Source organism: Triturus cristatus, chromosome 10 (genome assembly GCF_964204655.1).
Source record: "Triturus cristatus chromosome 10, aTriCri1.1, whole genome shotgun sequence".
NCBI lineage: Eukaryota > Metazoa > Chordata > Amphibia > Caudata > Salamandridae > Triturus > Triturus cristatus.
Window position 1 is genome coordinate 527093671 of NC_140593.1, and position 25788 is coordinate 527119458.

A 25788-nucleotide genomic window follows, 5' to 3' on the forward strand; every position below is an offset into this window, starting at 1 on the left:
ACAGTTGCATTAGATGGAAAGGGTGAGCCATTTTTTTTGTGTAGAAGAAGACTCTTAGCACACACCCAGCTGCTTATCCTCTGGGATCATGCATAGTATTCACAACCAAGTGGGGTTTGAGGTTTCAGTCAGTAATGCAAATACATTCAGCATCACTAAGGCTGGTTGCCCTTGCTGGAGTGTAGTCAGTCACCCAGGTTACACATGGTGCTGGTCTGAAAAAGCAGTTTGGACATGTGCTTTTTTAAGAATCTAAAAAGTGGATTCAAAATGTGTCAGTCTGTAAAAGTGTTTATCACTTGCCAAAAAAAAGAAAAGTAAGTGTGCTTTCAAATTGGCAAAGAAATCTCGTTTTGTGACTAATGTGAAAACATGACTCTGTGTGCAAAGAGGAATTACAGGCAGAGATTTATTGCGTATTGCTCTGGAGATTTCACATTTGCATTAGAGATTGTGGGCTTTTTTAAAACAATCTTTGAGATTGTTAATTTTTTTTTTGCCCGCTGTTAAATGATGAATGCAATTGCTTTCACAATTTATAGTGAAATGCAATATATTCTGAAAACAGCAAAAAAAAGGCAAAACATTTTTTTGAAAAAAATGTAAATATTTGTACTGTATTATAAAATGTTTTATTAAATATTAATACTTTTTTCTTTTTTTTCAGATTGAGATAGAAAATTTACGAAAACTAGAACCATTTTTAAAGCAATTAAAATTAAATTTAAATTAATAAATATTTTTTTGAGTGGGTATGGTAAGTCAAAAATTTCATGGTCCCTTTTTTCCACTTCTCCACAATCACATTTTCAGTTTTTCATTGTAGTCTCTCAAGGACCTTGTAATGTGATAATTGATTTTTAGTGTTTTTTTAAAGAAAAAAAAAAAAATTACGCGTACCGTACGCGTACGGTAAAAAAAAAATCAAAAAAAAGTTTTAAAAACATATAAAAAATAGTTGAAAGGTAAGGTTGGCTCTTACAAGAGCCGTTGTGTTCATGCAGGGACAGAGGAAAGAAAGAATGGGAATATTAGTCGCTACGACAAATGTGCTGATCTATTTTATTGTTCACTAGGGAAACACTGGTCTCCCTATGACAAATTAGATCATGACAAGTGGCGCACCGTATTTCAACCCTCACAAACCGATGGTTTGTTTCCAGAGGAGAAGAAAAAGGAGATGCTCCCACCACAGATGAAGGGCTCACCTGACCTGCCGAAGATGGACTCGGCCCTGCAGATGATGGACCAGGCTGAGCTGCTGTGGATGTGCTTGGTTGACTTACTGAAGGGTTACCTTCAGTATGTCGAGCATGTGTTCTTCTGTGTACATCTTTAAGGTGTCTCAACATGGTGTGATTCCCGAAGGAATACTTCTTGTTGGGATTCCCTCTTGAAAGTACACAGCCACACAGCTTACAAGTCACTAAGGGTGCATTTACCTTTTTCTTGTCCACTGGAAAAGTAAAATACTCCCATATGAAAGAGGTCTTTTCTTTCCTCCTTCTCTGCCTCAAGGTAGTGCTGCTAGCCTCACTCTCAGAAGAGCTCTGCTGTTCTGCCATCGTATCACAAAGACAACCCAGCTCCTTCTCCTAAGGGATCACAAGCAGAAATGAGGGGAATGGGTGTGGTGTAGGAGAGTTCTAGAACTGAAAGTAGTTTCAACCAATCAAAAGTTGTGTTTCATGATCACATGACCCACCGTGCGCGTACATTACGCTTACGGTGCGCTTACGGTGCGCTTACGGCAAAAGTACGCATGCGCGTAAAAAAGACACGCGCTCGCCCGCATGCGCATAACAGTCACTCCCCAACACTTCCGCGTAACGTGCGCGTGTAGCGTACACGCCTACGCGCCCCACGCGCAGTACGCGTGGCTACGCAAATTGCGTAACTATACGCAAACAGAGTAGATAAATTACGGACATTGCGTAAACCGTACACTTACCGTACGCTTACCGTACGCGCACTAAAAAAAAAAATATTTTCAAAGTTATACTAATATATCTTACCTGTTTGGTAAAAAAAAAAAGAGAAAACTTGAAATATTGCAGATTTTTTAGAAAAAAAACAGTGTTTTCAGAGAATAAAAAGTTTTTAAAAAACTTGTTTTTTTTTAAAAAAAAAAACATTTAATATAAGAATTTATAATAAAAAAATCATAAAAAATCAATAAAAAAAATATGGGAATCACATATGTTATAGCTAAGAATTAGCATTTAAAAAACCATACAAATTCACTGAAAAAACCATGGGTTTCATACACGGTATAGTTAGAAATTAGCATTTAAAAAACCTTGCAAATTCACTGAAAAAACCATAGGTTTCACACATGTTATAGTTAGGAATTAGCATTTAAAAAACCTTGCAAATTCAGTGAAAAAACCATAGGTTTCACACACGTTATAGTTAGCTGGACATTTCACTCGTAAAAAACCAATGAAATTTCCCCGTTATAGTTAGTTAAGCTAACTATAACTCGCGCGCCCGCAATGCACTGCTGATGACGTCACATATTACATCACTCATGACATGGTCAGTGACATCACTCATGACATCACTGATGACATCTCAAATGACATCACTGATGACATCACTGATGACATCATCCAGTGAATGTGTGTTTTTCTGAAAATTAAATATGTTTTATATATCTCAAGGTCGATGGAAGAATAAATGAGTATATAAGTGTCTAAATGGATGATTTGTTTTTGAAAAATTGATTGTATTACTGACTGATTAAGTGTATCTTATTGAATACATGGCTAAGTGAGTAATGTTTAAATGTGTAAATACCTGTATCAGTCTCTCACTTTGTGTATAAGTGGCTGCATGGGTTGGTGAGCAGCAACATGAGTGTCTATATAGGTTATTAGTTGGTTTTTTGAGTATCAGTATGAGTGTCTGAGTGTCTGTATGGTTCAGTGGGGGGTATTACGTAGTGCATAAGTGCATGAATGAGTGACTCACTGTTTGTATGTGTTGAAGACAGCATATGTGCAGGACTGTATGGGTGGAAGAGTGTGTGTATGGGTGTGTTAGTGAGTGAATGGCTGTCTCAATAGTGTCTTTATGAGTAACTACATATGTTTTAAACTAGTATATGTGACTATTGGTGTATATAAGGGAGTGTATGTGAGAGTGAGAGATTGAAAGAGTTCCTGTATGAATAAGTATGTGTTTCTATAAGTGATTGTTTAAAAGACTAAGTATGTGTAAGTTTCCGTAGAAGTAAGTGTGGTGGTGTGTGTATAACTGTATATGCAAATAAATGTATGTTTGATTCTTTATTAACATGAGTAACTATGTGTGTGAGTAACTCTATGGATGAGAGGCATTGTGTTACAGGATGTATAGGTGTATGAGTACATATGATGTGTGAGTACACGAATGAGTGACTGTACAGGACTGTTGGTGAATAAGTGGATGTTTATGTGGATCTTAGAATTATTGAAGAGGTTGTTGTAATTGGTATTGGTATGTCCATTTTTTTAGGAAATTTCAGTCTCTATTTTTGAATGTGTGTATCAAAGGTTATATTAGGGTGAGAGGAGGTCTGCCACTCTATCACATCGATGATGTCATCAGTGAGGTCATCAGTGATGTCATTTGAGATGTCATCAGTGATGTCATGAGTGATGTCACTGACCATGTCATGAGTGATGTAATATGTGACGTCATCAGCAGTGCATTGCGGGCGCGCGAGTTATAGTTAGCTTAACTAACTATAACGGGGAAATTTCATTGGTTTTTTACGAGTGAAATGTCCAGCTAACTATAACGTGTGTGAAACCTATGGTTTTTTCACTGAATATATATATATATACATATATATATATATAAATAATTCACAGAAAAAACCATAGGTTTCAAGGGTGTTATAGTTAGCTGGACTTTTCACTTGTACAAAACCATTGAAATTCCCCCGTTATAGTTAGTTCAGCTAACTATAACTCGCGCGACCGCAATGCACTGCTGATGACGTCACATATTACATCACTCATGACATGGTCAGTGACATCACTCATGACATCACTGATGACATCTCAAATGACATCACTGATGACATCACTGATGACATCATCCAGTGAATGTGTGTTTTTCTGAAAATTAAATATGTTTTATATATGTATATCTCAAGGTCGATGGAAGAATAAATGGGTATATAAGTGTCTAAATGGATGATTTGTTTTTGAAAAATTGATTGTGTAACTGACTGATTAAGTGTATCATAGTGAATACATGGCTTAGTGAGTAATGTTTAAATATGTAAATATCTGTATCAGTCTCTCACTTTGTGTATAAGTGGCTGCATGGGTTGGTGAGCAGCTACATGGGTGTCTATATAGGTTATTAGTTGGTTTTTTGAGTATCAGTCTGAGTGTCTGCATGGTTCGGTGGGGGGTATTACGTAGTGCATAGGTGCATGAATGAGTGACTCACTGTTTGTATGTGTTGAACACAGCATGTGTGCAGGACTGTATGGGTGGATGAGTGTGTGTATGGGTGTGTTAGTGAGTGAATGACTGTCTCAATAGTGTCTTTATGAGTAACTACATATGTTTTAAACTAGTATATGTGACTATTGGTGTATATATGTGAGAGTGAGAGATTGAAAGAGTTCCTGTATGAATAAGTATGTGTTTCTATAAGTGATTGTTTAAAAGACTAAGTATGTGTAAATTTCCGTAGAAGTAAGTGTGGTGGTGTGTGTATAACTGTATATGCAAGTAAATGTATGTTTGATTCTTTATTAGCATGAGTGACTATGTGTGTGAGTAACTCTATGGATGAGTGGCATTGTGTAACAGGATGTATAGGTGTATGAGTACATATGATGAGTGAGTACATGTATGAGTGACTGTATAGGACTGTTGGTGAATGAGTGGATGTGTATGTGGATCTTAGAATTACTGAAGAGGTTGTTGTAACTGGTATTGGTATGTCTATTGTTTTGAAAATGTTAGTCTCTATTTTTGAATGTGTGTATCAAAGGTTATATTAGGGTGAGAGGAGGTCTGCCACTCTATCACAAGGATGATGTCATCAATTATGTCATCAGTGATGTCATTTGAGATGTCATCAGTGATGTCATGAGTGATGTCACTGACCATGTCATGAGTGACATGTCATGAGTGATGTAATATGTGACGTCATTAGCAGTGCAGTGAAAAGTCCAGCTAACTATAACACCCCAGAAACCTATGTTTTTTTCTGTGAATTTCAAAGGTTTTTTAAATGCTAATTTCTAACTATGCCTACAGAGATAGGACATGTGAAGAAAGAAGAAAAAATGCACAGAAAGAAACAAAAGAAGTGCAGAATGAAGCAACAGAAGTCCTCAAATACGAAGATAAGTGCAGGAAGAAGGATAACGTGCAGAAAGAACAAAAAGAAGAGCAGAAAGAAGCCTTGTTGCAAAATCATCCTGTACCCTCAACTTTTTCAGACGGATACTGGTGGTAACTGAGTCTGACTAACCAGTCCTAGAGCCAGTGCTATGTTAAAAGACAGTCAGAATACAGTGAAAACAACTACATACACTAGGGACCACTATGCGTTGGGGTCCCCCTGTGATTAGCATGACCTCCTCTGTAAGCCCCTAGTATATAATAGGGCATGGGGATTAAAACTACCTCTTAAAACAGGCCACAGGGCGTTTTTGCACACGTTAACTCAGGCCCCGTCCCCTCCCTTCACCACTGTGTAAACACGCCCTGTGTCCGTTTTTAGTTGGGAGATTAAGTTCATTTGAATCCTGAGGGTCCCTAGGGTCCAACTAGCCCACTAGGTACCTCCAGTAAGTGCCACAGAGCTGCGTTGCAGAGAGGTGTAAAAAGTGGCACGGCCTGGACCACCTCTCTGCAATGCAGCTCAGTGGCGCTTACTGGAAGCACTTGGTGGGCTAGTTAGCCCCCAGGGGCCCTCAGTATTGAAGGGAAATTATATCCCCAATTTAAAACGTGCCATAGTGCGTGTTTGCACACGTCACCTCAGGCCCCGTCCCCTCCCTTCACCACTGTGTAAACACGCCTTGTGGCTGTTCTAAGTTGAGAGATTAAGTCCCCTTGAATCCTAAGGCTCCCTAGGGTCAAACTAGACCACTAGCTACCTCCAGTAAGCGCCACAGAGCTGCGTTGCAGAGAGGTGTAAAAAGGGGCTTGGCCTCAGAACACCTGTCTGCAGCGCAGCTCCCTGGCGCATACTGGAGATGCCTGTTGGGGGCGCGTTTGCAGAGTGCTGCACGGAGGGGGCATGGCCTCCGGCACGATGCCAGTCTTTTATTTATTTTAATTTTTTAAGAAGGGGGGCTGTGTGGTTCCCCTTCTTATTCTAATTTATTGGCCCTGATGACCCCATCCCCTAGGGCCTGTCTCCTAATTATATTTTTTTGACCCCAATCCCCAGGGCCGGCCACTGTTTTTTATTATTTTAAAAAAATATATATTTATAGACACACCTAGGACATGCTGGACAAACCGTACGTACCCATCACCATGACGATTTGCGTGATATTCATTAAAAGGCGACTATGCATGCAATGAATCCACGTGGAATGTATTTACACCACTAGTGAAGCTCTGACATGTCTGATGCCCTACCGTGCCTAATCCCGGTAGACACCCTTGTTGTTTATTTATACAAACATGGGTAGCTATTGACGGGCACATTTAATACACATGCACACCAAGCCATTCAAAGGGAATTCGACAAAAATTTTACCAAAACTATGCAAGAAACCCCCCTCACGGTTAATAAAACACACATCCACTGCCGGATGTGTAATACTTTTTATTTTACTCTCTGTAAAGGGGACGAACATCACTTGAGAGTCACAGCGCGCTCCTGACAGAGCCCAATGCTGTGTTACACCCACCATTGCCTGCCGAGTGCCACACACCTCTGTGTTGTATTCCACTAGCTAGTGCATATGCTATGACACTCTCTAGCCCATGTGCACTGTAACACCACCCTGTGAATATGTCATGCCACACTTGTCTTCGCACGGGTTATATTGCCCCATCTAACGTGCCTTCCTCGATGCCTATGTTATAACGCACAGTGCTATGCCATACATATTACAATCTGGGATCCATATCTTTGTCACAGTGCATATGCAACGTTACACTCTCCAGCACATATTTTATATTACAACTTTAGAGACTAGTTAGGTTACACAACACTGCCCTGTGCATATTACACTCCAAGGCGCATATCGCATATCACGTGCTAGTGCCTGTGCTATCTCGCGCTCTCCAATGAATCTGTCATTGCGCACAATGTATTGCATATTATATTTCACGCCCGGTTCATCTTATATCACACTTTTTGGTGCATAGTTTATACCATACACTATATCTAGTTTTCATTTTCAATCGTGCTCTCAGGACTATGTTCTATATTACACTGTGTTCACCTACCCTTTTCACAGGCATTACATTTTGCGATAGGGGGTGGAGGGTCAGGGGGTGTTTCTGCCAAGTGAGCCCAGAGTCACAGTCACAAACGTCCTCTTCTTCCTGAATAAAAGTGAGATTATGCTGCATACTTGTTCATATTTTAAGTAGTTCGCACAGACACAATGTTTTTAAAAACAATAAAGTTCCTAATACCCGCCTTCTCTGAACAGTTAGCTTGCTGCCCCATCCCCCTCCTCCCTATCCTCTGTTGTGTGAATCCATGGACTAGCCTCCTCCCTCCTGCCATGCATGGTTTGATGTGCTGCCACTGCCCTCAATTTAGTATGATGTACCAGTCCACTCCTCCTGCCCTCCATTGCCCAATTCTATGCCCCATCATTGACCTCCTGCTTAAACTCTGTGCTTAGCTTGCTGCCCCGATTCTCCTTCCCCCTGCCCTCCGATGTCTTTGTGCATGCCCCTGCTCCATCCTTTTTGCCCACCATGTCCCATGGACCTGCCACTCCTATCTACTCTGAGTGTTCTGTTGAGCTGCCACTCCCCTCCCACCTGCCTAGCATTGTCAGATGACTGTAACCTGTCCCTGCCACCTCCACCCTGCCTGTCCACATGCCATGCCCCTATCCTCTTCCTCCTGTCCTACATGGTCCATTGTACTGCCACACCCTTCTGCCCTCCCTGGTCTGTTGTGCTGCAACTGCTCCTCCTGCCTGCCCCGTGTGGTCTGTTGTGAGGCCCCTTCCCCTGAACTTTCTTGTCTGTGCACAGGTCCTGACCCTCCCTTCTATCCTCCATCGTCCTTTGTGCATGCCCCTGCACCCTCCTTCTTGCCCATCATAGCCATTGTGCTGCCACTAACCCTCCCACTTGCCATGCATGGTCTTCTGTGCTGCCATGGCCCCTCCCACCTTCCCTGTGTGGTCAGTTAGCTGCCCCTGACCCCCTCCCACCTTCCCTCCATGGTCTGTGTGTATGCCATCACAGTCTCACTGTTGCTCTTCATGGTGTGTCTTGCTTCTAGTGCCCATCCTGCCTGACCTCCATGGCTATCTTGCTGCTCCTGCCCTGCCCCCTTGCCCCCAGCCCTCTGTTTACATGTGCAGACCCCTACTCCCTCCCTCCTGGCTTGTCTGTTCCATTGTAATGCCCCTGATCTGTCCCCCCTGCCCTTTATGGTCTGTTATGCTGCAGCTTTCTCTCCTGTCTGTCCATTATGGTCAGCTAGCTACCATTGCCTCTTGCCCCTCTGTTCTCTGTTGTCCATGTGCATGGTCCTGTCCCCTCCCTCTTGCTTTCTATGGATTGTTGTGCTGCACTACCGTCCTGCATGCCCTGTGTGGTGTATTGTGCTGCTGCAAACCCTGATGCCTGCCCTGCAGGGTCAGTTTGGTGCACCTCTCCATGTCCCTCCTGTCCTCTGTTATCCAAGTCCATGTCCCTATCCCATTTCCTTCCATGATCCAATGTACCATACTTGCGAACATTTTGAACTTGGTAAGAGGGAGATTTTGAAAAAAAACTGGGGTATTGATTTTCCCCTTTGAGTTACATTGAAAAAGAGGAGATTGTAGACAGGAGACAGATCAAATAAAGCCCATTTGAGCTTAAAAACATTGGACGTTTCCTGGCTAAATCGGGTCTGTTGGCATGTATGGTTGTACTACCATTGCCTCTTCCTTCTGCCCATAATGGTTTATTACATTGCCACAGCCTCTCTTGCAAGTCCTGTATTGTTGGTTTGTTGCCCCTGCCCCCCTTTCCACTGCCCTCCATAGTCTGTTGTGCTTCCACAGCCCTTCCTGCCTGCTCAGTGTGGTTAAATTGTTGCCTTTGCACCCTCCTACCTGCCTTCAATTTTCAGAGCACGTGCCCCTGGCCTCTGCCTCTCAACAGTATCCTAATGAACAACTAGATTGCTAACATTCTATATTTATTACAAAAGTGTGGAACGCCTGACATCATCTTGATGTAATCAAAACTGTAATACCTAGAGCATTTCCTTTAGAAATTACATATATGAGAGGGTCTTATTGGCATCAAAATTATGGTTAGTGCTCTAAAAGACTAAAATAAGGACATATTTTCTGAGTTTTCAAATAGCGACAAAGCACTTTTAAATTATTTGTTATCTTTATGTTTTTTTATCCAGTTGACCACTTGATTAAATGTTGCACTTAGGGGAGAGGATGTGGTATTACTTCCAGAACTGCAGACTTTGCAACTGGGGAACCAGGTTGAAGTTTCTGCTTCAGCTCGACATTCTGTGATTCTGGTCAAATCACTTAGTCTCCCCATGTCTACCACCAAAATTAATTTGTTCTTGTGTGATGTAACCAATGCTCATGTAAAGCACTCCAATACTTGACAAGTCTGCACTATATAACACTGCAAAAACACAAAATAATAAGTGTTTTGGCCATTTCTGTCATTGGGCTATATTTGGGCTACATCTGGGTGATTTTGGGCTACATTTGGGCTCTTTTGTCTCCGGTGGCCATCTTGGGAGATTTATTTGTTATGAAGTTTCCTAATTTCCTCATGTACTGCAGTCTCCTCAGTAGGAAATGCTTTCAGTTTTTTACTTTGATTCCATCATGAAGGTATTCAGATATGTCACACATTTGCCATAAATTCTGAATGTTAGCACTCTAGTTGCTCATTAGATCACTGTAGTAAAACTACTGTTCACCATGGAAGTCTGCTCCTGGTATTAAAAGTGCATGTTTCAGTCTGCATGTCAGAATATTTTAATGAAATAGAAGAGGATTTGAGAAGTCACTCAAAATGTGCCCTCATTTTCTTTCTTCAGCATTAATCATAATTTCTATGGCAAAATGAACCCCCTCATTGTGTTCCTTTTTAAATTAAATGTTTTGAGTGTTACCAGTTTATTCCAATCAAGATGGCTTCAGGTGTGCCATACTTTTGTCATAATGAAGACAGTAAGCGCTCTAGTTGTTTTTAAGAACATTCTGGGACATTCTGTCATTGGGCTATACTTGGGCTACATCTGGGTGATATTTGGGCTACATTTGGGCTCTTTTGTCTCTGGTGGCCATCTTGGGAGACTTATTTGTTATGAAGTTTCCTAATTTCCTCATTTACTGCAGTCTCCTCAGTAGGAAATACTTTCAGTTTTTTACTTTGATTCCATCAAGAAGGCATTCAGATGTGTCACACATTTGCCATAAATTCAGAATGTTAGCACTCTTTTTGCTCATTAGATCACTGTAGTAAAGCTACTGCTCACCAGGGAAAACTGCTGCTGGTATTGAAAGTGCATGTTTCAGTCTGCATGTCAGAAGTTTTTTAATGAAATAGAAGAGGATTTGAGAAGTCACTCAAAATGTGCCCTAATTTTTCTTTCTGCAGCACTAATCATACTTTGTATGGAAAAATGAACCCCCTCATTTTGTTCCTTTTAAAATTAAATGTTTTAAGAGTTACCACTTTAATCCAAGCAAGATGGCTTCAGGTGTGCCATACGTTTATCATAAGTAGGACTGTTAGCGCTCTAGTAGTTCTTTGGAACACTCTGGGAAGCTGCAGTAGAACACAAAGGAATCAACTGACAGTCTCTGCCCTTGTTGGATGTACATGTTTTACTGAGAATGTCAGACTTCATTCTCACATGACTGAGAAAGATAATGTGAATTTACAGAAAATAAGCTCTCAGTTTAGCTTATAGATCACCTTCCAAACCTCTGTGGTAAAAGCATGAGAAAATATTTTTCTCTCAATCATGATATCCCAGCAGAAGGCTTTTTCACATGGTGAAATCACCTTAGAACATACCACAATTCCTAAAATTAATATGGTACCATCAACAAATGATTTATAATGTAACTAAAGTCTTAAAACCTTCTATTAACTGCAATGCTTTTTAATGAGGTGCTATCATGTATATTGGTCCCAAGATGGCTGCCAATACTTCTTGGATGAAGTGCTGACAGCCAATCAGATCTCAGGAGGAGATGTGTGGATAGGCTCCGCCCACATATATATCTGCTTTTAAATGCTATTTTCTCAGGAAATACTGAACAGATTTACACCAGACCTGCAAAAGGCACTTCCTTGACCTTATGGCTACCTCTCTGCCAAATTTCAAGTAATTCTGTTCAGCCGTACGGGCTGTAGCTGTGTCTAAAGGTCGTATGGAAAAATGCATGGGGAAAACGCGTTTTGGGACCCCCTTTTTTCTCGACCCCTGCTTGACGAATCACCCCGAGACTTTCAGGGTAGGAGCTGAACGGAGTGCCCCATTAGTTTTGAAAATTTCGCGAGGATTCGTCAACCGGCGCCAAAGTTATTCAAAATAGAATTTTGAGATTTCCTATGGAAACTAGGTTGTAACTATAACTATCTACTGGCGACCGCCAGTAGATATATATATATATATATATATATATATATATATATATATATATATATATATCAAGCTCCTTACTTTCAAGTAAATTCAGGCCAGCACTCACGTTGGGTATAAACTTGTTACGGTTTATTCACGAGACAAATAATAACAAACGCGTTTCGGCGTTAGCCTTCGTCAGTGTCGACGATCGCCGTTACCGTGACAACTTAAATTCAAATCAATTTCATGCAATGGACGAAGGACTGCTGCTCGACTTTGAGCGCCATCTTGTAATATGTTAATCTTCATATATGTTATAACAAATTCATGATACGGCCTAAAGTAATAGTCTGGTAAATCTAATTCATAGTGCGGAACCACAATTGATAAATAAATACATTTACAGGTCGCGAGTGTTCGTGCGTGCATTCAATTATTCTTTTGCAACATCAATTTATCCTATATGGAATCGCGCTATTCTCCACAGCCACCCATTCTCCAGCCTGACATAACAATTGGTCAAACTAATTCAGGATGAGGAACCACAGTTGATAATTAAATACCTTCATAGGTCGTGAGTGATCGCGCCTGAATTAAATTCATTCATTCACAGCATAATTTAATTCTATATGGAATCGCGCTATCTGGAATCATTAACGCCCTGGATGGGCTGGCTTACAAACTCCAACTTACTCTGTAGAAAAGTTTATATACATGGAGTGCTAGTGATTTATCTGTCATGTGTGTGTCACATATGATTCCTGATCATCTAGTGTCAACATACTGCCCTGTATGGGCATTCTATAGTGGTTCCAATCTACGTCATGTATTTTGAATTATAACCAGATCTATTACCGTCCAAAATTGCATGCACAATTACACAGAGTGTAGGTTACTAGTTTCTATTCCTCTCACAAATGGACTGCTAGTTCTTCCCCGCTATTAAGACCACCTGGATGTTTCGTTTGTAGGTCAATAATGTAGCGGGATTCCAGTCTCCTCAGACTCCTCTCTCTGTCACCTCCCCTGATGCTCTTCGGGACATGGTCAAGACAGAAAAATTGCAAAAGAGATCGATTACTATTATGAATCTTTGCAAAATGTCGTGCAACCGGATAGTTGGTGTCTACACTAGTTATTGCCCTTTGGTGTTCTAAGATTCTCATTTTCACAGGATTTCTTGTGCTCCCGATATATCTCAGACTGCACGGACATGTCAAACAGTAGACCACGTATGGGGTGCTGCATGTCATGAATTTATTTATCTTGCGCTGTCTTAATTCATTTGCAATTTTGTAAGTTGTGACTCGTTTGCTTGTGGCACAAGCTCTACATTTGCCACAGGGAAAGGAGCCATGTAATCGCTGTAAGCCTGTGTCGGGTTTCTTAGTTTCCAAGTGGCTCTCTACTAGCTCATCTTTCAGAGATCTAGCTCTACTGAAACTGATACTTGGTTTCATTGGTAGATCCCTGCCAATGATCGTGTCTGATCTTAGAATTTTCCAGTTACTCTGTAAAATGCGCCTGACATCCTGTGCCGCATTGGAGTAGCTGGTGATCATGCGAAACCTGTTCTCAACACCTGTGGTGTTTGTTCGTACCTTCTCCTGAAACAAGAGCTCAGACCTGGTTTTTTGGGCTACCTTACTTTCAGCCCTTCTTAGAATATCCGTAGGGTACCCTCTAGCTCTAAAACTTTTAAGGCTTTCTGATGCCGCCATCTTATAGTCCTCATCCCGAGAGCTGTTCCGTTTGATTCGAAGTAATTCCCCATAGGGGATACTTCGAATCAAACTCGCGGGGTGACTGCTCTTTCTGTGTAGTATAGAATTCCCTGCGGTTTTCTTTCTATAGAGTGCAGTATGTAATGTGCTGTCCTCCACGAATACTCGCAGGTCTAGAAATGACACTTCCTTGGTACTTATTTCCCCAGTAAATCTAAGATTTAGTTCATTGGTGTTTAATGAGGAAACGTACTTCTCTGCTGACTCTCTTGACCCTCTCCAAATAATGAAGAGGTCGTCTATGTAGTACGTACCTTCTCCAACAGATTACATTATCAACTCCCTCTTCATTGGTCTCTGCCCAGGCCACCTGCTTCTCCCACCAGCCCACGAATAAATCATTATTTGGAGAGGGTCAAGAGAGTCAGCAGAGAAGTACGTTTCCTCATTAAACACCAATGAACTAAATCTTAGATTTACTGGGGAAATAAGTACCAAGGAAGTGTCATTTCTAGACCTGCGAGTATTTGTGGAGGACAGCACATTACATACTGCACTCTATAGAAAGAAAACCGCAGGGAATTCTATACTACACAGAAAGAGCAGTCACCCCGCGAGTTTGATTCGAAGTATCCCCTATGGGGAATTACTTCGAATCAAACGGAACAGCTCTCGGGATGAGGACTATAAGATGGCGGCATCAGAAAGCCTTAAACGTTTTAGAGCTAGAGGGTACCCTACGGATATTCTAAGAAGGGCTGAAAGTAAGGTAGCCCAAAAAACCAGGTCCGAGCTCTTGTTTCAGGAGAAGGTACGAACAAACACCACAGGTGTTGAGAACAGGTTTCGCATGATCACCAGCTACTCCAATGCGGCACAGGATGTCAGGCGCATTTTACAGAGTAACTGGAAAATTCTAAGATCAGACACGATCATTGGCAGGGATCTACCAATGAAACCAAGTATCAGTTTCAGTAGAGCTAGATCTCTGAAAGATGAGCTAGTAGAGAGCCACTTGGAAACTAAGAAACCCGACACAGGCTTACAGCGATTACATGGCTCCTTTCCCTGTGGCAAATGTAGAGCTTGTGCCACAAGCAAACGAGTCACAACTTACAAAATTGCAAATGAATTAAGACAGCGCAAGATAAATAAATTCATGACATGCAGCACCCCATACGTGGTCTACTGTTTGACATGTCCGTGCAGTCTGAGATATATCGGGAGCACAAGAAATCCTGTGAAAATGAGAATCTTAGAACACCAAAGGGCAATAACTAGTGTAGACACCAACTATCCGGTTGCACGACATTTTGCAAAGATTCATAATAGTAATAGATCTCTTTTGCAATTTTTCTGTCTTGACCATGTCCCGAAGAGCATCAGGGGAGGTGACAGAGAGAGGAGTCTGAGGAGACTGGAATCCCGCTACATTATTGACCTACAAACAAAACATCCAGGTGGTCTTAATAGCGGGGAAGAACTAGCAGTCCATTTGTGAGAGGAATAGAAACTAGTAACCTACACTCTGTGTAATTGTGCATGCAATTTTGGACGGTAATAGATCTGGTTATAATTCAAAATACATGACGTAGATTGGAACCACTATAGAATGCCCATACAGTGCAGTATGTTGACACTAGATGATCAGGAATCATATGTGACACACACATGACAGATAAATCACTAGCACTCCATGTATATAAACTTTTCTACAGAGTAAGTTGGAGTTTGTAAGCCAGCCCATCCAGGGCGTTAATGATTCCAGATAGCGCGATTCCATATAGGATTAAATTATGCTGTGAATGAATGAATTGAATTCAGGCGCGATCACTCACGACCTATGAAGGTATTTAATTATCAACTGTGGTTCCTCATCATGAATTAGTTTGACCAATTGTTATGTCAGGCTGGAGAATGGGTGGCTGTGGAGAGTAGCGCGATTCCATATAGGATAAATTGATGTTGCAAAAGAATAATTGAATGCACGCGCGAACACTCGCGACCTGTAAATGTATTTATTTATCAATTGTGGTTCCGCACTATGAATTAGTTTTACCAGACTATTACTTTAGGCTGTATCATGAATTTGTTATAACATATGTGAAGATTAACATATTACAAGATGGCGCTCAAAGTCGAGCAGCAGTCCTTCGTCCATTGCATGAAATTGATTTGAATTTAAGTTGTCACGGTAACGGCGATCGTCGACACTGACGAAGGCTAACGCCGAAACGCGTTTGTTATTATTTGTCTCGTGAATAAACCGTAACAAGTTTATACCCAACGTGAGTGCTGGCCTGAATTTACTTGAAAGTAAGGAGCTTGATATTTAGCGGTCTGCCACCGCTGGACCGGGCACCCGCTCACGAGTGCAGCAGCAGGCAAGACCACGGAGCAGCGATATAGATATATATATATATATATACATATACATATACACACACATGTATAGCTAAAAGGACTTTTGTTCAGATGTATAAGTTGATTGTCAGACTCCACTTTTCATGACTCCACCCCTTGGGACACCACCCCCTTGTGCAGCGTACACATATTTAAAATTATATTTTATGAATTCTAGGTTCTTCACAGTGCTTATAGATGAACAAATTATGTACTTTGCCAGCTGTGTCAGTAGGGCAGCCGAAACAGAGCTGTATAACAACCCTGCCAGGTTTACCAGGCCACAGTGTGATGTGTTGCTCTATTCCAGTTATTTTCTTTGAATTCTGGGATTTGAAGTGTTGCTTTTCCATTATAAAACAGGAGAGAAACTCCTAGAATTCAACAGAAAACAACCTGGAGTGTATCAGCATGCACGGACCCGGGAAACTTGGCAGCTATGGTCTAATAGCCTCTTTTCTGTGTCCATACACAGAGGTGCTGCACAAACAAATGATGGACGGAATGCTAAACAAATAATTCAACCCTAGTCAAAAGATATGGGTTAAGTCCATTGTCTTTTGCTCACAATGCCACCCCAGTTTGGACCCAGCCATATGCAAATCAGTCTTGACCCTGCTTCTCATGGGAACAGTCCAGCTCAAACTGACAAGCCAGGTCCTCCATGGACCAGAAACATGCATCCTCAAACCAGTTTTGGGGTATCACTCCTCATCAGTCAGGCTAGATTGAATCCAGTGGCACAGCAAGCAAGAGACCCATATCTGGGCATACCCATTCCACTGAGGGCAACAAAAGCAAAAAGAACAAATGATGGACGGAATGCTGAACAAATCAAACTTTCACCCCCGTCCCAGACCTGTCTTTAATCCATCATGTTTTTCTCACCATAGAAGTTAGTAATTGGTTTCACTCAGATGTGTTTTTAGACTATTTTATTTAATTTTATTCGCAGTGTTTTACTCTGTTCTGCACATTTCTGTAAAATTGCTTGCTCTGCACTATTTGAACTTCATCTAGCTGCCACTCTGTACCGGAGGTCTCGGGAAGTATCGGGTGGAGGGAACAAAGGGGAGCACTTTTGTGACTTGTGGGGGGCATTTACAGGCAGACTCACCAAGGCATTGCTGACTCGATACTAGTGCTCTAGGGAGTTTTGGAGACTGGTACTCCCTTGCCGTGTTTAGAATTAGCTCACCTCAAAACCACTTGAGCAGATACCATCTTGGTTGGCAGCCCAGCTCTTTTTTTTCTCGTTAACCCAGCACTCAGCCAGCACTACTTAATTTGGCTAGGTGAGCAGCCGCACCACTGGCGCCAAAGGCAAGCCCGTCTGCACTCGTCCTCAGCCGGCCAGGGCCAGAAAACCTGGTCCTTTCCAGAAGATTCGGTTACATTACACCTCAGGTGACCCGAGAATAACCAGTGCTACCCAATACAGCAGTATCCATGTCAAATCAATCAATCACATTTTTCTTGATTCGATTTACAATAGCAATCATAAAGGCACAGTACAAACAATTAAAACGGTTAAAAATCTTTAGTAAATACATGAGCTATCCAGAGCCTACAAATTCATATCTAAGCATAAATCACCCCTTGTAAAAATCTAGATGGATTTCAACGTGTATTACAACTACCTACAAATTGGAAAATGAGAGACATCTAATAATAAGAGAGAAATGGTTGTGTGTGAACAGTGTGGAGGCTCATCCTAATAAAACCTAACAAAATCGAACTATCCATGTGAACCTGCTCAGAACTTAGCTTATCCAACAGTTGAACTCCAGGCTTTACTTACAGAGGCCAATTGGCTTCCCAGCAGGCAACCAAATGTGGCCCCAAAGTTGTTGGGCAACATCACTGGGAATAGATCATTTAACCTCTCTGAACCGAAGATAACACAACAGGAAAGAAGAGATGCCAGATAGGCCAAACCTGGAACTGAACCTGTCATGCAAACCACACAACTCTGATAGAGAGGCACCCAAACCAGCCAGGCATGTGGAATAGCAACTCTACTGGACTGCAAGAAGAAGCAGATTCAGACCCCACCAGCAAGGCCTAAACAAAAAGACAGGAAAGAAGCAGAAGTAAACAAAGTGCAACGCTCATGCAAGAACTTAACAAAATCAGCATGATGTACTCTCGCCGTATGAGGTGATGCATCTAGTAACAGCCAAAACCCCCAAGAGTTAGAGTCGCAATGCAGAATACAAAGCAGCCAATGAACAGGGGGATCCATCAAGGCACCAGCCCAGATTCAAGGTGGGGGTAAAAGCAAACCATACTGAGGTTTGGCTGACCTGGGAGGCACTTGTAGCGCTCTGATCCGCAAGAGGACTGAGTCATAGTAATGCAAAAGCTCGACAATGCCCATCTGATGTCTCAGGGGCATAGCCCACAACCACCCATGAGCTTATCGGGCAAATGCAGGGGGGAACTGCAAGGGAGTAAAACCAGATTCAACAGGGAGAAAATTAGAAAAAGCTCGCTTCAAGTACGCCGAATAGAGGGTGGGTGGAGGGTATGGACAACACAGATGGCGATTTTTAACTACCCATCCAGGAATCCGGGGGTCAATTTCACTTGTTGCATTAGAGTCCATTGCACCTTTACCGCACCACTGCCATGAGACTGAAGGATGCCAGAGAAAGTCACGTCTTATTTAATTTCTGAGAGTGTGTTATGATCTTCGGTATTCCAATGTAAGTATGTCTAGGGTCACCGGGACACCACTTTCCCACTGCTCAACGTGTACATATTAGTGCATTCTGAAAGTTCTAGTCTTGGGTAATTTTGATTGGACCCGCACAGCTGATAACAATGATACGTAAAAGCAAAGTCCAAGCATGGATTATTGGTGTCTGGTGACTTGGAACCATCTCCTCGCCACAGGTGTGGGCGCTGCTTTTTTAATGCCAAAAACGCGTTCGTTCGTTTATACCATTATTTGATTTGCACGACACACCTTCGATTAAAAAATAATAATATTCTCATATTCCGGATATAACACAACACCAACAACAACAATTCTCAAAGTGGAACTAAGTTCCATAGGCGCCTTTTATGTCAGACGCGGTAGAACATCCCACTAAGCTTACAAGCTGCCATTGGTAATAATATGTACGAGTAATTTTACCGCGCTCTGATCCTGCTTTCCGCCTCTGTGCGCCCCTTGCTGCACTCAGACAAGAGTGACTCCAGTTCGTGTTTTCGTGATTGCCGCAAGGCGTTTCTTCCGGAGCGTTCAAAGTTGCGGCTTGTCCTTGGATTTCTGAGGTATTTGTTTTCCTTACGCGTTACCTTTGATTAAATGTATGCCACCTGTCTTTGGGTTGAGTGCGGGACTTGTTAATTTTGCGTTTTCGTTCATGTGCGAGCCGTGGGCATTGTTTGAGGCCATTGACGTTCATTCCTTTGACTTTTGAACCTGGGATTGGTTGCCTTCTAGCTCGTGTTGAACTCCGGCCCTGGATTTACCAATGACATTCTGCTGTATTCTGGTTGTTGTATTCCTGATACATATGTATAATGTCTTCATTTTCTAACATGTTTTTATATGGAATGATGAACAAGAGTGTTTGTTTTCTTTTCGGATTTATACTTAAAACGGATGGACACGAGAAGAATTATGTTTTCTCTGTCTATAACCTGCTGGGTATTTACTTTCTATTGCGATTGCTACCTTGAGAAAGGCTCAATCGTGCAGAAAACGCTCTAGGAAAGCTGCATTGCTGCCATGAAATAAAAGCTCTAATTCAACGCCGCACTTCAGTGCCCATCTCGTCTTTGATTCGCCAATTTATTTAAATATATATTTTTGGAGAGGCAGTATTGAAGTCTTCCCACAATTCGCATTGGTTGTTATCTGTGGCAGATAGAATTGTAACCCGCCCCTTAGCACATGCTTAAAGTGAGTGGGTTTTGGGTCTACAATTATTTACTCTTGATTGGATGGCTTTCTTGTCTATTTCAATTCCCCTCTCCTAAAGGTACTACCTACTCTTTTGATCGTAACCTTCCACTTTAGACGTCCGCAAACTATTTTTCCTTTTTTCCTTTGGATGTTTAGCTCTCTATAGGAGCCTAGGTAGAACTTGTTCCACTCTCATTACATTGGTCGGAATCTGGTTGCTCTTTCCAGGGTCGGGCTGGGACAGAAACAGGCATCAAAATAAAAGTGGCCCCTGTTATCAATCAGATAGGTAAACAAGTGGTTTCTCTTCTGCAAACAGGGGCTGTTTTGAACTTGTACAGACATGCTGTATATGTGTTTTGCAAGGAATGGGAGACTGCATGCATTTGCGCTTGCTGCAGGCAGTGTTTGTGGTAATATCGGAGAAAGTCCTAATCAGCCACGGCCGCTGCAGGTAAGCACGGTGGGCGTTAGGGCCAGGTGAGGGGGGGGGGGGGTTGAGAGACAACCACAAATGAAAATGAATTATTTATTGAATTTTCCCTCGTGGTCGTTGTCGTGTCTTCACTGTGACTAATAACGACAGACACTGTGGGTTCGTTCAACACTCTTTATTAGCAACCGGTCACTAGCGTGTCCCTACTCCCACTGCCGTCCCTCAGGCTCGCCCCGCCTCTTCCTGCTGGCCGTCCTCCTCCTCCGGCCCTCCCGATGCTCCACCCTCAAACCACTAGACCACCTCACAACTCTACATCTCCCCCTTTGTTAGCAAACAAAATGAGTCACTGACGGTTTACATTTCTTCAATTAGCCGCTTAGGCCGGCGAATTGTCTGTCGGGGTCTGAGAGACCATCCTTCAGGCACTACAGTGGCGTTGTCTCCGGGTTCCTTGTCCGAGTGGGTGCCATTCTCACCTTGCGTTTCAGTCTGTTGAACTCTTGGTGACGTTATCCGCGAATCAAGCGCCTCCTGCAGAGCTGGACTACACTTTTGAAAGTGAGACACATTTCGAGTGACGCGCCTGTTGTCTGACTCCGCTGTCAGCATGGTGCCCTTCTGTCGAGTGACTGTCAGAGGTTCCGCTCTAAACTTGCTGTCCGTTTTCTTGCATTGCTCCTGCTTGACTACCACGCAGTCTCCTTCGTGGAACGAGAGAGAGCGGGCTCGTCTTCTACCATCCGCATATGTCTTCATGCTTTCTTTGCGAGCTCTGTCGGTAGCCTCCACTTCCTGATGGACGCGACTTGGGGATACCGGTCGTAGAGCTCCCTCCCAGGTGGGTATCCGCGTCCGAACCGGGCGCCCTAGCATGAGCGTTGCTGGACATTTGCCTGTGGTGGCGTGCGGCGTCGTCCGGTACGCTCGGAGCACATCGTTGAGTGCCACCTGTAGGTCTCTTTTGTCAAGAGCCGCCTGCTGGAATGTCTTCTTGAGGGTGGCCATGAACCTCTCCGCTGTGCCGTTGGCCTGTGGCCATAGTGGTGTTATCCGTCGGTGTCGAACATTCATTAGTTTCATGAAATCACTGAACTCCCGGCCATTGAAAGGAGGACCATTGTCTGTTTTCACCTCTTTGGGTACCCTCCCAGGCTGCAAAGACTTCATCCAAGATAGTAAGTGTGGCAGCTGCGTTAGTGAATGTCACAAATCGGGCGATAGGGAATCTCGAATATTCATCGATTATCACTAGCACATATTTGCCCGACTGCATGGGGCCATAAAAGTCCATCGCCAATTCATGCCACACTCCTGGCGGTAGGGGCGTCATCTGGAGTGGGGCCGGCGGATCTCCGTGCCTTACCACTTGGCACTGCAGACAGTCCTTCAGAGTGTGTTCTACCATTTTGTCCAGGAAGGGGAACCAGACACGCTCACGAAGAGCCCTTTTGGTTGCTACCACTCCTCGATGGCTTTCGTGAGCCAAGTTGACGACTCCTTGCCGCAATTGTTGGGGGATGACGATTCGGTGATCCCTTAGCAACAGGCCGTCTGCTGTGACGGATAGTTCCTCGCACACGTTCCGGAACGCCTGCAACTCCTGATGCATTGTTGGGTCGCCGCTTTCATCCTCCGTGTCTTCATGCCGCCATCGGTGTGTTTGAACTCTACGAATCACCCTTTGCAGCATTGCATCCTGCGAGGTGACGTCTTGGATGACTTCTAGGGGGACAGCTGGTGGCCGCGCCTGATCCACTACAAAGTGGATGTATTCGTCAGCAACGGATGGTGTGGGGCGCTGGGAAGCTTCGGGGTGTCGCGACATATAGTCAGCTGGGTTGGCTGCCTTCCCCGGTTTGTGCACAATGGTGAAAGTGTATTCTTGCAGACGTAGTCCCCAGCGTTCGATGCGGGGAGGCATTTTGGACCGCGGGTTTCCATAGATGGTGATGAGTGCTTGGTGGTCCGTCACCATTGTGAAATGTTTACCATATATAAACACGTGGAAGTGTTCGCACGCCCACACTACCGCGAGGCTTTCCTTTTCAGGTTGAGAGTAGGCCTTCTCTGTGTCGGAGAGGCTTCGGCTGGCGTGGGCCACTATGTGACGTTGGTCAGTGTCTTTATCGTATTGGGCCAGGATGGCACCTAGACCGACGGGGCTCGCGTCCACGGTGATTTCAGTCTTGCGGTCTGGGCTGAAGTATGCCAGGCTCTCCACCGTGCCCACAGCCTGTTTAATTTCTTGAAACGCTCGCTCGCACTCCGACGTCCACTCAAACACCTGTCCCTGTTTGGTCAGCATTCGAAGGGGGTGGCTGAGTGTGGCATAGTCCTTAATGTACCTCGAGCAGTAACTCGCCATGCCCAAGAAGGACCGTACATCGCTGACGTCTTGTGGACTCTTGGTGTTGTTCAGAGTGCTCACTTTGTCGGGGTCTGGCTTCATCCCGGCTCCAGAGAAGATGTGTCCAAAGAATTTTAGCTTCGACTGGTGGAACTCACATTTCTCTCTGTTGAGCGTGAGGTTGGCTTCTAGGAGGGCATGGCAGACTCTGTCCAAGGCTGTATCGTGATCCTGGATGTTCGCCCCGTAGACTAGGATGTCATCACTGTAATTCAGCGTATTAGGGATGTGATGGATTGTTTGTCTGATAGCCTCTTGAAATATCTCTGCGGCTGATGAAATGCCAAAATTCAGTCTCTTATATCTGAACAGCCCCAGGTGTGTTGCGAAAGTCGTGATATATCGGGAGCTTTCGTGGAGTTCCAATTGGTGGTAACCTTTGTTAAGGTCTAACTTAGAAAATACCCGCGCCCCGTTTAGTGCAGCTATCATGTCACTTAAGTGGGGCCCTGGATGGCGCTCCCTCTCGATGGCGGTGTTGGGCACCCGCATGTCCACACATAGTCGGACCTTCCCTGGTGTTCCTTTCTTTGGTACGACCACTACTGGAGACACCCACGGCGTGGCGCCTTCTGTCCGCTCGATGATGTCAGCCTTTAGCAGATCTTGAGGCTCGTCTTCCACAGCCTGCTGGAGGTGGAAGGGTACCTTCCGAGGGTGCTGGGCAACTGGGCGGATCTGTTCATTTATGTGGAGGCGAATTTGGCCTCTGTTCATTTTGCCGAGCCCGGAGAATAACTTTGGGAATTTGTGAATGGTATCGTTGTCGCTGCTGACACGGTAAAGGATTTCCACCAGTCTTAACCGTTCAGCCGTCGGCAAGCTGAGGAGACAGTCCGCTTCTGGCCCCTCAATGACGTGTATCACAGCTGGGACAGATGTTGTTTGGTGCCTCAGCGTCGTCGAAAACTTCCCAAGACATGGGAGCGGCTTCCTGGACATCCAGGTATAGACGCGGACGTGTGCAGGGCTTAGTCGGGGCTGAGGATTCATTTTCTTATACTCTGTCACCGGGATGTAATTGAGTGATGCCCCACTGTCCATTTGTAACGCCCTGAACGTCTCAGGATCGTTTAACAGACACGATAATGAGAACGCAACCACTTGTGAAGGTTTAGTTATTTTAATGAAGGCAAAAATAATACAAGGAATAAACAAAGGTTATAGTCACTGGAATCCTCCAGGCTAAGTACGTTACCAGCCCACAGCACGGATGGTCCTAGCCGTCCTCTGCATATACGCCGATCCCGGCGTATGCCAACAGAGGGCAGAAATGAAATGGCCGACAATGCCAATCGGTAGGCTGTGAGGGGCACGAAGAGTGTTGGGGAGAATCGAGGAGTCAGGGAAACACCCAGCCGGGGTCTCTACCTGAAGGGAGCAGCCGCTCAACCTCTTCCTCAGACTGCACCGGGACGCGGAGTCACCTCCTGGTGATGCGTCACCGATACCCCAATCACAAGCAAAGAAGACTGAACCGAGAGCAGCCGCTCGATCGATCCTGTGGACTTCCGAGTCTGTAACGCGGCAAACACCTCCTGGTGCGCGTTACAGCTGGCAGTCCCTGTATCTCTGGTCGGGCTGGGAGTTACGACTCCAACCAGCAAAAAGCGCCACTGCGCTTTGACTCAGCCGAGTCAAAAAGCGAAGCTCAATGGTTATCCGGTAGAGCTTCCGGGTCCTTCACAGGGGACGATGGGGCAAGACACGGCCCAGGGAGTAACGACTCGACCTACCTCCGTTCTTGCCTTACTGGAGCACCACTCCGGAACACTGCTCTTCACTAAGCAGGTACGTCGGTGTAAACACAATATCCGACAGCGTTGTACCTCCCGGTTCCTCCCTTTATAGGGCGTGTTTTCCTTGAGTTATGTAACAGCTCTCCTGTTGACATAAGGGCGTGTTTTCCTTGAGTTATGTAACAGCTCTCCTGTTTACATAAGGGCGTGTTTTCCTTGAGTTATGTAACAGCTCTCCTGTTTACATAAGGGCGTGTTTTCCTTGAGTTATGTAACAGCTCTCCTGTTTACATAACCTCTCAACCGCTAAGCATCCTGGGAGATGTAGTCCGTTTTCGCTGGTTACCGTTTTCCTCCCCTCGCATGACAGGAATTCTTGACAGTACATCCTCCCTCTCAGCGGCTCCCCACGGGTCCAGCGCTGGCAGGAAAACGCCGATGGAACAGGGAGACCAAGCGCGGAGCATGAACCCCTTCAGCCGGTTCCCATGACTGCTCCTCCGGGCCATAGCCTTTCCATGCAACCAGGTACCACAGCTTCCCCCTGCGCCACTTGGACGCCCGTATGCCCGACACTTCATACTCCACCTCCGACTCCACGCATACCGGCCTAGGTGTCCCAGACGGCTTGGAGGTTTGAGCAATGATACATGAAAGACAGGGTGTATCCGCAATGACTGGGGCAAGCACACATTCACGTTCACGGGACCCATACACTTGGTAATTCGATAGGGGCCCATGTACTTGGGATGGAACACACTGTTCTTTCGAAACCTCATGTTTCTTGTGGATATCCAGACGTAGTCTCCAGTGCGGTACAGTGGCCCGGGCCTTCTCTTCCTGTCTGCCGCAGCCTTGTATCTTCTCTTGGCCTCTATTAGGACAGCCCTTGAGCGCATCAACGTGTCTTTTATGTGTGCCACCCTGTCCGCTGTGGCGGGAATCCTGTCCTCTCTGAACGGATGTAGAAATGGCAAGAACCTGGGATGTTGGCCATAGTTGCTATAGAACGGAGATGCCTGTGTGGAGCTGTGAGTGGCATTGTTATAGGCTATCTCTGCAACCCATAGCAAGTCGACCCATTCGTCCCTGCCCTGGTCCACAAAACATCGCAGATACTGTTTGAGCGTTTGGTTCAGGCGCTCGGTTTGGCCGTCCGTTTGAGGGTGGTAGCTGGTGGACAGGGCGGTCTTAACATGCAGCGCAGTGCACCAAGTCTTCCAGAATTGCGCAGTAAACTGCGACCCCCGGTCCGACACGATCACCCCAGGTAATCCATGCAGTCGTACCACATTCTTTAGGAGTAGTGACGCCAATTCCCCGGCCGTAGGGACTCTCTTGCAGGGGATGAAGTGCCCCATTTTCGTCAAGTAATCCACCAC

At 44.3% G+C, this 25788-nt stretch overlaps 1 protein-coding gene and 1 long non-coding RNA gene across 4 annotated transcripts in view; one reads left to right on the forward strand and one right to left on the reverse strand.

Annotated features, from left to right (window-relative positions):
- LOC146789682 (uncharacterized) overlaps nt 1-19265 on the reverse strand; it is a 121080-nt gene extending 101815 nt beyond the window's left edge. Inside the window, exon 1 of the long non-coding RNA XR_014970141.1 lies at nt 19045-19265. This is a non-coding gene — a long non-coding RNA (uncharacterized LOC146789682). The remainder of the gene's footprint in view (nt 1-19044) is intronic.
- The window catches only part of LOC146789683 (uncharacterized), a 678567-nt gene continuing 671821 nt past the window's right edge, over nt 19043-25788 (forward strand). For all 3 annotated transcript variants that reach the window (XM_085631999.1, XM_085631998.1, XM_085632000.1), the window contains exon 1: nt 19043-19184. The gene's annotated coding sequence lies outside the window, so the exon portion shown is untranslated. The remainder of the gene's footprint in view (nt 19185-25788) is intronic.